This window comes from Rhamphochromis sp. 'chilingali' (genome assembly GCF_963969265.1).
Source record: "Rhamphochromis sp. 'chilingali' genome assembly, chromosome: 2".
NCBI classification, from domain to species: domain Eukaryota; kingdom Metazoa; phylum Chordata; class Actinopteri; order Cichliformes; family Cichlidae; genus Rhamphochromis; species Rhamphochromis sp. 'chilingali'.
Window position 1 is genome coordinate 46,068,878 of NC_137930.1, and position 13,956 is coordinate 46,082,833.

The 13,956-nt window shown below is 39.5% G+C and overlaps 1 protein-coding gene across 1 annotated transcript in view; it reads left to right on the forward strand.

Moving 5' to 3' along the window:
* The window catches only part of mgat4c (mgat4 family member C), a 132,015-nt gene that overhangs the window by 5,497 nt on the left and 112,562 nt on the right, over positions 1–13,956 (forward strand). The window contains exon 4 of the mRNA XM_080875531.1: positions 7,231–7,472. The gene's annotated coding sequence lies outside the window, so the exon portion shown is untranslated. The remainder of the gene's footprint in view (positions 1–7,230; positions 7,473–13,956) is intronic.

Genomic DNA, 13,956 nt, shown 5'->3' on the forward strand with positions numbered 1-13,956 from the left:
GTGAAAATAGCTAGAAAACATGTTTTTGGCATCAATTGCCCCTGAAAGAAAAAGGCCCTTTAGATTATGCTAATTCAAGTGGTCTGAGTGGTGTATGGGCTGTGTTTTTCGGTTTTAGAAAATCTAGTTGATGATGTGAGACTTTGGGCAATCACAGGTATTTTCAGAGCTTGTAAAGCAAGTATAAAGTAACAGCACAATAGCTATAGCTGAAGGAAATGTCTATATAGAAAAAGGATTCATTTTATTAAATATTAAGCAGGGTTTTTACCTGGAGCAGTAGGGATAGTATCAGTTATTTTAGCTTAGCTATTGTAATTGTCAGAAGTTTGTAACTAATTTCAGTCAAGGTTTTAATTTCTGTTTTATCAGTGCTGCAATGTTTCTGGCAGCCTTCAAGTATGTTGGTGTCCTATAAAGGTGTCCAATACTAATGAGTTGAAAGCATGAGTTTTGTTAATTTAGGCTAAATTAGCATTTTTCACATTGCAGATTTTAAGGCAAATTATACTTCTCTGCTTGCCAAATTCTAGTCTGCTGCTGAAATAAACATTTTCTCTGCTCTTGAGTAACAGTGGGATTTGACACTTTTAAAAAGAACACGTTAGCATTTCAGGAGCCAAAGTAATGCATTTTTAGCAAAAAGCTCCTCTTTCTGTATTGATTAGCAGTTTATCCATAATTTGTGCTTCAGCTTCACTGTGTTTCACTTTTGCAGCTTATTCTGAGCTTACATGAACCAAAAATGGATATAAACATGTATATGAAAATAGTTGACAGCAATGAATCTTGTTCTGTATCAATACTACTTACACAGCATTCACATTCAGTCCTCCTCCAAACCTATATTTATAGATTATGAGTACGGTATTGAAAAACACACCGGAGCACTTTCAATTAAACAAATACCAGTTAAACCTTGGCTGACATTCCACCTGTTAATACAGGATTAGATGTAAATATTTTGTTTTTATAGGATGTTTTGCACACACACCTTCACAAATATGTTAATTGATTGTTGGACTAGCCAACCTTAATGTACCCTATATTGCATACATTGCATACATATAACGCAGATAAAACAAATATCTGCCTTCACACACATATGATGTCAGCCCAACCTATGCAGCTATAACAGCTTCAACTCTTCTTGGAAGGCTTTCCACAAGGTCTATGAGTGTATTTATGGGAATTTTGATCATTCTTCCAGAAGTACAATTGTGAGTTCAGACACTGATTGTGAAGGAGAAGGCCTGGCTTGCAGTTTGCACTCTAATTAATCTCAAAATGCTCTTTTGTGTTGAGGTCAGGACTGTGCAGACCAGTTAAGTTCTTCCACACCACACTCACTCATCCAACTCTGTACGGAGCTTGCGTTGTGCACTGGTATGTGGTCATGTTGGAACAGGAAGGGGCCATCCTCAAACTATTCCCACAAAGTTAGGAGCATGAAATGTTTGAAATTGTCTTACTGAACCATTAAGAGCATTAGGAGTTTCGTTAGTTGGAACACAGGGCCAAAGCCTCATGAAAAACAACCGCACATCACCACTGCATCTGACACACTTGCACCTCATGATGTAAGGCTTGGATACAGTTGCTCAGCCATGGAAACAAACTCCATGAAGCTCTTAACACACTGTTCATTAACTACCCACAAGACCACATGAAGTTTGAAGGTCTGTGACTGACTCTGCAGAAAGTTGGCAACCTCTGCACACTGTGCCTTAGCATCTGCTGACCATGCTCTGTGATTTTGCACCTACCACTTCATGGCTGGGTTGCTGTCATTCCCAATCATTTACACTTTGTTATAATACCACTAATAGTTGACTGTGGAATATTATATAATGATGAAGAAATATCATGACTTGACTTGTTGCATGAGACATCTGATCACGCTGACATTAACTGAGCTCCAGAAAGCGACCCATTCGTTCACAAATGTTTGTAGAAGCAGTCCTCATCATTAGCTGCTTGATTATAAACACCTGTGACCATGGAAGTGACTGGAACACCTGAATTCAATGATTTGGATGGGTGAGCGAATACTTCTGACAATATAGTGTACAAGTGTGTTTCTGTGACCACAACAAATTGGTATGTTCAGTAACAATACCTCGACCGCAGTAGGTTATAAATGACATTTTTATAGTCTGACTTTTTTATAGTCTCTATTTTCAGTGTTTGCTGCAAAGGAATGTTCAGACTGCGCCTCAAAATTCAGGCCATGTGCCAGCAGTTTTCAGCAGGTTTCAGATGCAGGATTACTTTGCAGCACCATCTACCACTGAGGTAGTTCCTATTCCTGGGCTTCCCGTTGCCTTTGTATCCTGCGTAGGATAGTGTGAGCAGATAGAGACAGAGCAGCGGAATGAATGGGCGGCAGAGGCAGCAGCGAGGTGGACTAGAGAGATTAACTGGGAAATTGACACTGACAAATCTCATACATTAAGGCTTCCTGGGAGGCAGGTATCGGTTGAATAGGCGGCAGGTACCATATCCCATAAATGGCACTGGGTTTCTTTAATGCTCGGCTCACAGCATGTAAAAAAGCTGAACCACCCTGTTGTCGACAGCAGAAAAGATAAGAAAGCCAGGTGTGCTCAGAGACATTTCATTTGACTAATGTGTTTACTGCTAGAATAATGAATAGAGTGAAGAAGATGAGAGTAATTAATTTGAGCTGTGCTAGCTAAATAACAAAGCAAATATGGGTAAAACTGTTTCATATCCCTTTGGAAATGATTTTTTTTCTCACTTTCTTGCCTGTTTTAATGAGATAAAGCCAGGCTTCTTTGATAAGGAGTCCTTTTTACTGTTGTTAGTAGCATAGTAGCCTTTTGATCTGTTCTAAGGGTATTTGTTCACTGTTTCATGATGAAAAGGATATAACCATCAACACAATTTACATTTTACACCCTAAACAATTAACTCCATTTTGGAAAAACAGAAATATGTATTGCTGTTTTCAAAATATGAAATGTAAGATTTGACCTTAATAGGTCATCATTGTCCTACTCACACGCTGTAATCCTTTTAGAAAATGTTGCTATTCTGTATGTTTCTTTCCTTCGTAAGAGTAAAGAGTCTCGATACTAAACATAAGAAAACCACTTTGGCCTCTGCAGCCACAGTACTTGATGTTGACTGAGTGTTATTCCCAGCGACTTAACCCCGCTCAAGAGGTTCATGGTGTCTTCCTTCTATCTTTATTTATTTTGGACAGTGAAGTTGTTTTCCCGAAAAAGGACTGGTGCCCTTGCTGTTGCCTAGCAACTGCGTGAGTCCACGGACTTAGCATCTTGCAGGATCTTTCTAAATACCTTGAAAGTCTCCTCTTTAGGCGTGAGAAGAAAGTTTGAGTATTCATTATTGTGCATGACTAATGAAGTACCATTTACAATAATGAAAAAAAATTAGGCCAGTTGATAGTCGCATTATTCAAAGCTCACCACAGGTTTAAACGTGTGATTTCCCTTCTCAATAAAAATTGCTGTGAATTAATTTGATTAAGGCTGCCAGAGTACATGTGGATGTGTGAAGTTTTTTAAAGTGCAAGTCATTTAAAATGCTCCTTGCTGTATTAATAGAAAATAGACGTCTTGTTTTCTAAGACCCATTACTATTATACAGACATATTGTACAGCACTGTCTTGGTAGCAGCAGCATTGCATTGGCATTTTTTCCACTCAGATAGTGAATTCATCAGACTTTTTACTGTTAGCTGTTAAATATTCATGGAGCTGTTGTGTTGTTAAAATAAGCCTCATTAGCACTTCCAGCCTCTTTTCAAGTTCCGCCTTTCTCTTGTCACTCTCAAAAGAGCAACACAAACATGTTATTCATCTCTCACAATCTCTGCACCCAAACTGGGTTAAAACATAACACCAAGCCTTTGTGTTGAAATCAGACTTGCTGTAATACTGTCTCATCATATTTTCATTCTGTTATTTTATAAGAATATTGACTGAATACAGGGTGGATTCTTAAATTAATGTCACCATATGGTCTTAAGAGGATATGTGTGTAGTCCTACTATAATATAGCCATTTAACCTGAGTACACTGAGAATAGGATTTAACCCACTACAGTACTGGGATGCTATAGCAGGTTGTAGCCCCCTGTATCCTACCAATGCTAAGCATAGTAATGCAAAAAAAAATATTGGACAGACATTAAGATTCCTTGGACTGCACTGTTTTAATCCACCGTTTGTTTTTGCACTCATCAAAATGACTGAAAAGAAATTCTGACATAAGCCCAAAAAATATATTTGCTTCAAATTCAAACAGTTTAGTTAAATATTATTTTAATAATTGATTTCAGTACTTTGGGTCTGTACTCCACCATCAGTCCTAGCTATAGTAGTTTTATTTCTTTTTTATCACCCCAAAAATCACTATATGATGAATAACCCGTTTTAGGAAAAATCATACATAAGAGATGATGGAGTTTTATTCTAGCAGAGTTACATCACTTTTAAAATGCCAAGAGGTCAAAATTACCCCCTTGGTAGTTTTAGTTTTCAGCCACTGTAGATGTCCAGATGGATTCCTCTAATGCAACCTTCTCGTTTATGTTTTTAGTTGACATTAGTTATAAAAGTTTAATATTACGTGTAGTTTTGGAATTGTGTAGTTTTGCACCTGTGGCTTTGATATCATTGTTTAGCAGTGTGTGAATCTGAAGCCTGTTATTGAGTGTACAATTAGAGAGAGACGGCAATAAGTATGTGGGTAATGACTATCCATTACTTTTTAAATGTTTTACTAATCCATCTGTTGGATACTGTGCAAACTCTACAGCTCCACATTTGTTTCATTAAGGACAGATTTGGTATATTACACAGTTACACATGCACTTGTCTCTTTAATAGTTGTTTCTGCTGGAGAGGGGCTCACCTCACTTAGAGGCTTGGTGCACCCATAGGCAACCTATTAACATCCACTTTATCCGCCCTTCCATATTTCATGAACTAGTTCATCAAACTTTAATGCAGTTCTGCTTCTCTCTCTCTTTTTTAATGGAAAGCCTTGTCTGAATTGAAAGCCTCACCTATAAGTCGTTTGCTGGAATCTTTACCACAGCTCAAAGGAAATTATATATATACTCTTTTGAAGCAAGGTTACTTTTCACCTGTTCCTGTGCACGCTGTCAATGGGCTATCTAAAAAATTGGGAATGGATGGATTATGGCTTGTGAAAGAACATGTTTAGAGATGTGAAATGATTTCACAAAGCCAAAAACCAGCTGAAAGAAACTGATGGGCCAAGCACCAGTGGTTTCTCACTCTCCATGGACATGGCATTCAAGCTGCTATGCCACACCAGAGTATGTCTGGGATAATGTGCTACTCTCAGATTGTTGGAGTCTTAATGAGCCTGTGGGACACATGATTAGCCTGTGCCCAGACCTGATATCCAGTAATCAGAGCCAAGCACCAGTAGATGAATAGAAAGAACTGGAGAAGATTGGAAAGGACAAAAGTAGGCCCAGTATAGATGTGTGTGCCCATAATATGTAGGAAACACTGTCGGTGTTTGAGCATTTTTTGTACTGAAGCAAAAATCCATTTGCCACTGAATTATTGTGTGTGTGTGTGTTTGGTGGGGGTGGTGGTGTGTGTGTGTGTGTGTGTGTGTGTGTGTGTGTGTGTGTGTGTGTGTGTGTGTGTGTGTGTGCGCGCGTGTGGTGGTGGTGGTGGGCTCCAAGACCGTTTCATTGTGAATGAAAATGATTTTAAAAGGGTGCACTGAATACGGCAATCACTATGAACAAACTGCATTTACAGCTTTACTGTATGCTACTGATGATTTCAGTTCGACTCCAGGTCAGTGTGCTGTATTTTGAAATGATTTTCCTGGTAGCAGAGCAAGGGCGGACATGTAGTCTGGAAGTCTAAGAGGTGTTGGGCTTAGTTTATGGTCCCTGCATTCTGGTTACCTTTGATTTTAAGCTTATACAAAAAGAAGAAAAAAAACATTGTCTTTGGTGTTCAGACTCAAACAAATGCTGTGTTACCAATTTTTTTATAAGCTTCATTTTGTCCATCCATCCATTCGCTTATCTTTTTCAGGGCCACTGGACCCTATCCCAGCTGTCATAGGGCGAGAGGCAGGGTATACTCTGGACAGGTCACCAGTCTAACACACAGAGACAGACAACCATTCACACCTTTGGGCAATTTGGATTAATCAATTAACTTATCCCCACAAACTGCATATCTTTGGATGGTGGGAGAAAGCCAGAATACTCAGAGGGAACCCACGCAAACACGGGGAGAAGATGCAAACTCCACACAGAAAGGCCCTGGCCTGATGGTGGAATTGAACTCAGGACCTTCTTGCTGTGCGGCAACAGTGCTAACCACCGTGCCACCGTACTGCCGTTCTGCTGCGTTTTGTTAATTGATATAATGTTTCAGTGCTTGCATTGTAGAACATAATCACTAAAAACCAAACCTTTTACTGGTTGCACTCATACAAACAAGAACTAGAATGCCTTTATTAGTAGTAATTATTAATTTAGTTTTTAAATGTTGTTTTGGTGCTAAGTAATATAACAGATTATTTGATAACTGATTATTTGATTTGTTTTCGGCGATAAAGTAATTGTCTGCACATACTCTATCAACTGTCACTTTAAAATAATATCTTTGGATTTGGACAAACCTGTATAAAAGACAATGCAGGTTGTTTGTTAGTCCATTTGTCTCGTATATACTGCTTCCCCTGTCGATTATGGCCAGTTAGAGTCAGTTAGGCAAGTAAAGGCATGCTATAAGCGGATTAGCTGTAAACCAACTGGGACTGAAAAATATACGCCCACAATGAATAATTGAGAGTTTAATGAGATGAGGCAGAGCTAAAGAAGTGACCTAGTTGGTGGTTAAGTGAGTAGAGAAATGAAAAACTCAGTATGGCTACCTCTTTGTTATGCATAAATTAGAGAGCCATACCTCAGTCATATGTCTCAGTCAGTGTTTAGTTTACTGCTTAGTCTTTTTTCAAAGAGGGAGTTTACTAACATCTGATCAATATTGTAGACATAATTACAATAATTACAATTATTAAATCAAATATTTTCCTGTTTGGAATATCTTTAAAAGGGCACTCAGGGCACTCAGGATACCTGAGGACTCTTTTTCTGGCACATTATCAAGAGAAAACACAGGTAAGGCAAAATTGTCCTCAACTTATGCTATACGTTGTCTCCCCTACCCATTAGGTTACACATCAAGAAAGAAAGGGGACCGGAGGACCAGGGGGAACCAGCACCCCAGTCTGCCAATCCAGAGGTACCGCCCCTCATCTCCACTCAACATTGTAGAGGCATTGTAGAGGTGTGTCAACCAAGACAGCTCTACAACATCCAGAGCCTTCAGGAACTCAGGTGGACCTCATCCACCCCAGAGGCTCTGCAACCAAGGAGCTGTTTAACTGCCTTAGTGACCTTGCTCCTGGAGATAGGTGAGTCATCCCCTTCATCCCCAGACTCTGCTTCCTCCATGGAAGACGTGCCAGTGGGATTAAGGAGGTCCTCGAAGTATTCCTTCAGCCCGACAATTTTCTCAGTCAAAGTCAGCAGGTAGAGCACTTCTTTCTCCTCCTGAGTTGCCTGATGGTTTGCCAGAATCTCTTCAATGCTATCCAAAAGTCTTTTTCCATGGCCTCTCTGAACTCCTCCCACACTCAAGTTATTGCTTCAGCCACTGCCCGAGCCGCTTTCTGTATGGCCCATCGGTAGCTATGATATGATAAGCCTGATAGTTAGTCCCACAGGCTATCCAAGCCCGATAGGACTCCTTCAGCCTGGTCGCTCCCTTCACCTCTGGTGTCCACCATTTGGTTTGGAGGTTACCAGCACGACAGGCATCAACCACCTTGTGCAGCTCAGTACAGTGGCTTCGGCAATGGAGGTGCTGAACATGGTCCATTTGGTCTCAATGTCCCCACTCTCTCTTGGAATGCTGTTGAAGGTCCTCCAGAGCTCTGCTGGATATACAGTGGTCCCTCGTTTATCACTGTAGTTACGTTCTAAAACTAAGCCGCGATAGGTGAAATCCGTGAAGTAGCCAACTTTATTTTTAACAATTATTATAGATGTTTTAAAGCTGTAAACCAGACAGGCGTGAAAATTTTCACACTTTTCTGTCTTGTTTAAACACTCTCAAAATTCAAACTTTCGTAGAAAAATAAGTCCAGTATTATAGAATGAAGCCAAAGACACCCACAGGTTCCTTTGACGGTGGAAAACGTTTCATCGACATTGTTGTGTTTTTTGGGGAGAAAACTTGCAAACATACAGTACAGCACTTCAGAGTCACACTGCTAGCGATAGAAGATGTATGTAATTTTAACAAGCTGAATGCATTCTGTACTGTACAGGACCACAGCATGAGATTGACTGACAATGGTCTACAGCCAATCAGGACACAGAACACAATGCGCTGTAAAAAAAAAAAAAAAAATCATGCAAAATTGCACAAAAGAAAAAAATCCGCAAAACAGCGAGGCTGCAAAAGGTGAACCGCGTTATAGTGACTATGTCCATCTAACTGGCTATGGCGCTTCATGTATGTTATGTGCTGGATTCTCTCACGGGCAACTTTACACAGGCTGCAGCTGAGGTCTTGCCTGGTGTGGTAAATCCCATCCTCTATCGATCTTGTCCTGAGAGCTTGTTCCTGTGCTGCCATGGTTAGTGCATCTGTGCTGTCTTTCAGTCCAGCTTCGTCCAGCCACTGGTAGGATTTCTGCATATCTGACACTTTTTCTATGTGCCTGTCATACATACCGTGCAGGGGCCTGTTCTTTCATGATGGTTCTTCTCCTTCCTCCTCTTCTTTCTCATGTTTCTGCTGCCTGAGGTATTCTCTAATTGCATGGTTGGTTGTGGCCATCTTTCTGATGTACCAATGAAACTTTGTTGTCTCATCCTGGACAATGGTTCTGACACTCACCAGTCCACATCCTCCATATTTTCAGTTAGGGTACAGTCTCAGAGTGCTGGACTTGACTTGAAACCCTCCATGCATGGTCAGGAGTTTCCTTGTCTTGATGTCAGTAGCTTCTACCTCCGCTTTGGCCACCTTATTATTATTATTCCAGGGGGTTATCTGATTACCAACAGAGTGTAGGTGTTAACTGCCCAAATCTTGTTCTTTCCATTCACCTGACTCCTCAGGACACGCCTTTCCCTCTGCAGGTAATTGGCAGTTGCGGCTTTCCTAGAGGCCTCTTCATGATTCCCATTTGCCTGTGGGATTCCCAGGTACTTGTAGCTGTCCTCAACTACATTCTACAGCTAGTCTTGTCAATGATCTCACTGAGGGGCCTATGTAGAACAGCAGTTGGGATGGAGTATCACCTATATAGCTCTCGCACTTCATGATGATTTGTCCAGTTGGCTTAAATTGTTCACTAGTGTTGTTCCCCACATCCCCATTAATTTACTGATGAAGGCTCTTCGTGTCCTGTTGATCTTTTACACTGCGAGGCATTCCAGGATCCATGTGTGGAGCACTGAGTCATAGGCTTTCTTGTAGTTAATCCAGTTGATGAACAGGTTGGTCAGTCTGGTCTTGCAGTCTCAGTCTACTGCTCTGTCTACTAGTCTGTTGTAGATAGAGCTCATGTATTGAGCCATGTGCCTGTCCGTCTTACCCACTATGATGTCTGACAGGAGCTTCTATGTGGTACTGAGGCAGGTTATTGGACGGCAGTTGGATGGGTCAATCCTGATGTCCTGCCTTCAGTTAGCCATTCCGGGTGTGCCTCATCTATTATCAGCTGGTTCATGTGTGCTGCCAGGTGCTCATGGAGTGCAGAGAGCTTCTCCGCCAGTAGGCATGAATCATGTCAGGGCCTGATGCTGTCCAATTCTTCATCCTGGAGACCCTTTCTTAGATGTCTGCCACTGTGATGGTTGCCCGTAATGCTGCATTCACGTCTTCTAGTAGACCTTCAGAGGATACTTCACATAGTCTCAGTAATGAGCTATGGAGGGTTCAGGTTTCCAGTTTTCCCATGATCTTATCTTTCCGGTCACCTGCTCTCGCACTCAACAATCCTTCTGTTGTACTTGAATCTTGGTACGTTTTTTTACACTTTCTCACCAGCATTGATAAAAGTTGCCTCCCATGCACCTTTTAACACCCCACTCTTTAGTAAACTGTCATTGTCACCCAGCCTGTTGGTATGTTTTTATTTTCCCAATATCCCTCTATAGGCTTTAACCATTTATATCATTTATAGGCAATATGCACAAGCACACAGACATTCACACAAAAGTGTCCAAAGGGAACTGAAGACAATAGCAGTTAAATGATCTGGATTCCTCCAGGACACAGTGGCATTCAATCACCGGAGACAGTCCAGCCCCAAGAAATGCACACAATAATAGCACATTATGGAGAGGAAAATGGAGAAATATACAGGGCTTCACAAACAACAGTTTGCTCTGATTCCATGATGCCCTCCGACTACCAGTATAACCCATTAATTATCATTGTGGACTCATAACATGGTTGATTAGTGCCTTAAATGGGCTCTGCAGCCATGGACCCACAGTTGTTTGTACAGTAAAATTATGAACACAATGAAAAGTGTGGCAATAGTGGTGATTGATGGTGTTCTTTTTCTTTGAGTCTGTTCATGAATCCATTAGTTTTCAAATGCGCTTAATGTAAAATTGAACTGGAGAATTCTTTGAAAAAAGGAAGAAAAAAAAGCTAATGCAACTTAGGAATAAAAAGGCCATAAAATATTGCAATGTACCATACTTAAAATAGTTTTTTCTCCATGCGGTGCATTGGGTCATTAAAATATAATATTAAATTTATACAGAACTCCAAACATGTAAATTTGATATTATCTACTTTGTTTCTTTTGAAACACTGTTACTTTGTCCATCTTCGTGTTTTATATTTCTAGATTTTCTAAATAAAGTTCTCTTAACAGACAAAGATGCTGTTTATTGATGAACAGGACTTCTGCTCCTGCTGGTCTTTCCATGCCACTGACCACCACCTTCTGAGCGCCTCCTTACGCCTCATTGCTTCCTTGTGGTCCATGGTGTGGTAACTGGCATGCCACTTCCTCTCATCCCCATATCTACCTGTGGGGTGATTGAAACAAGAGTGAGCTCTTGTCAGGGCCTCGGCCACCATGTAATTGAATTCTTCCTTGTTTCACAGAGTGCAACAAAGCATAGCACTGGATAGAGGGTAAATATACTCAGCACTTAGAGGCAAACCTAGATGACTGTTCAACAACAAACAGTACTACAAAAGGGTATTGCTTGGCATCATTTACAGACTTGGTGTTACCTTTAGAGTAAAACACTGACATAGGGCTGGTAGAGATAGTAGTATAGTAGTGATAAGTATAAATCAATAGTCAATATGAAAATAAAATAGCTTTTTCTGTCAAGCTTAAAATGTCATTTTTACTCCTAACTGAAGTTATACTTTATAGTTAATTTAGATTTTAAATATTTGTTTTCTGTTCTGTCAGAATTTGAACATGATAAGTGTGCTGTAGAACATTACAGAACAGTATTTTAAATAATAATATTAGGTATTAGTTATATATAATAAACAAAATCCTAATTCTGGCTGGTCTAAAATGTGAAGTCTTTCTTTGGTCAGTTTCAAATAAATAACCTAAATATGAATGCAAAATAAAATCACAAAAAGAATTATACTGTGGTAAATTGTTGGAAAACAAACCCCCCAAAAATTCATGAAATCTTTCTTTATATATCCTCATAAAAAATTCAAGAAGCTTTCAAATGTAAACAAAGCAGAATATTAACAAACCTGAAATAGTCACTCAGCTGTGCTCCGCTTATCCTCCCAGACAAAGAATAAATTAAATTAAAAAGAATAAATAAAAAGACAGCTATTCAGTGGACTGTGCACACCATGTGTAAGTTGTAAGGGCCATTAGAAGAGAAATGTTTGTAGAGTTGGTAACAACAATTAATTAATTTAATCAGCCCGCTTAAATCAGACATTTTTGCCTGTGCTTACTAGGATAATGTATTTTGCAATACAGTAGGCTGTTAGATTTGTGGTCTCACTATGTCTCTTTTTTAATACTCCTCTTAGTTTCTGAGCCATGTAAAATCATACTATGCAGCTTTGGGCAACAGAAAAAATAACCATTAGGTATTGAAAGTATTTATTATCAGTTACTGACTATAGAAACCCTAAAAATGTGATGATGTGATGACACTGAGTTGAATATATAAATGAGTAAGTCTACAATCATTTGTCTTCTAATTAAGCTGTATTTTAGATGTACAGTAGATCTACAGTATGTATATGTAAAGGTTTAGTTAACATTCTGCAACAGCTAAGGTCGTACTCACAAGCAAAGTGACCTTCAAAGTCCAGTTTGTTTGTCTACTATGATCTCTGTGTGTCATGCCCAGGCACAGCAAAGCAAACTGTCCCCGGTCGGGTAGGTAAGCCCCGGAGAGCTTCAGTTGCACTAGAGCACATAGATCATATAGTGTGATCGCTACTCCACAAATTCCTAGACAACAGCTTCCTCTGTGAAAACTGATGAGTTTGGTAAATAACAAATCTATAGTACCTATGAGAGGATGGAGCCGCAAAGTGCACAAAATCATGAACTTGATTTTGCTCAGCATGAGGCCTTTTCAAGTGTGTATACACGAAGAGAGAGACGGAAAGTGCAAGAGCGGCATGCATACTTGGCCTGGAAGAAGTAGAAGTAGCGCGATCTTAAAATTTTCCCATTTCAGTTGTTAATGGCTGTGTGAGGCTTACAGGCAAGTGGCAAGAATAGACAATGGTACAAACAAATTGAACAAAGCAACTGTGCCTAGTGCGAGCACAATTACAATGCGGTCTAGTCTTATCTTTGCCTAGTGGGAAAGTATGTATCCTTTGTATGTTTTTGTAAAAAATAAAAAAAGGTTAGATGGAAGCACAACTCCAATTTTCAGAAGGGAAAATGGTACTATATTGTCAGGCCTGCTTCAAGGCATTGCATATGTCATTCCACCCAGGCAGGAGGCTTGAAGCAGGCTTGAAACAGTCATTGGCCTGTTTGCTGTTGGCTAATCTAAAGAGATGGATTCTCAGTGTGGGTCTCACTCTGGCTACTGTGCTTAATGGATCTGACTCCCCAGGACATCGTTTCAATCTAAAGGTCACCGTGGTCTTAACTCTAACTGAGCACCTCAAAATCCAGACTAATTTGCTTCTGAACCATATTTCCCACTATACTTGAGAGGGTTCTGTTACAACTTTTGAAGTATTTCTGAGAACATTACTATGATCACCAGTGTGTGAATGTGAGAGTGAATGAATAGTGGAATTGTAAAGTGCTTTGAGGGCCCTGAAAAGCGCTATATAAATGCAATCCAGTATTATTATTATTATTATTATTATTATTATTATTATTATTATTATTATTATTATTATTATTATTATTGTTATTATTATCTTCAATATATGAGCGGCAATACCTTAAAAGCATTTAGAAACAATATCTTTATTAGAATGATAAGTCAGGACATCTTATACTTTTGGTTCATTTCCAGTTGTTAAGTCCCCTTAACAACTCTGACCTGTCACTAAAGTACAGCTGATTTCAGTACTTGGTCCTTACATTACAAAAACAGAAATGAATAATTTAATTAACAAATCAGGTAGCACTGCCTGAAGGTTGTCAGTAAGACACAGTCCAGTCTGGTAAGTTCAGTGTTAATAAGAACAAATTATTAAAAAAATAAATGAAAGTTATATAACAGAAACAGTCGCTGTTCGAATTATTGACCACTGATTTGTCAAATCAGCATACTATGTGCAAATTGTTAAGTCAGACTGCTGCCAGACTTTGTCACTTGTATCAGAATTATGGCATGAGGTGTAAATTGCCTTTATCTAGTATAAAAAGGATGAATTATGCAGAGACA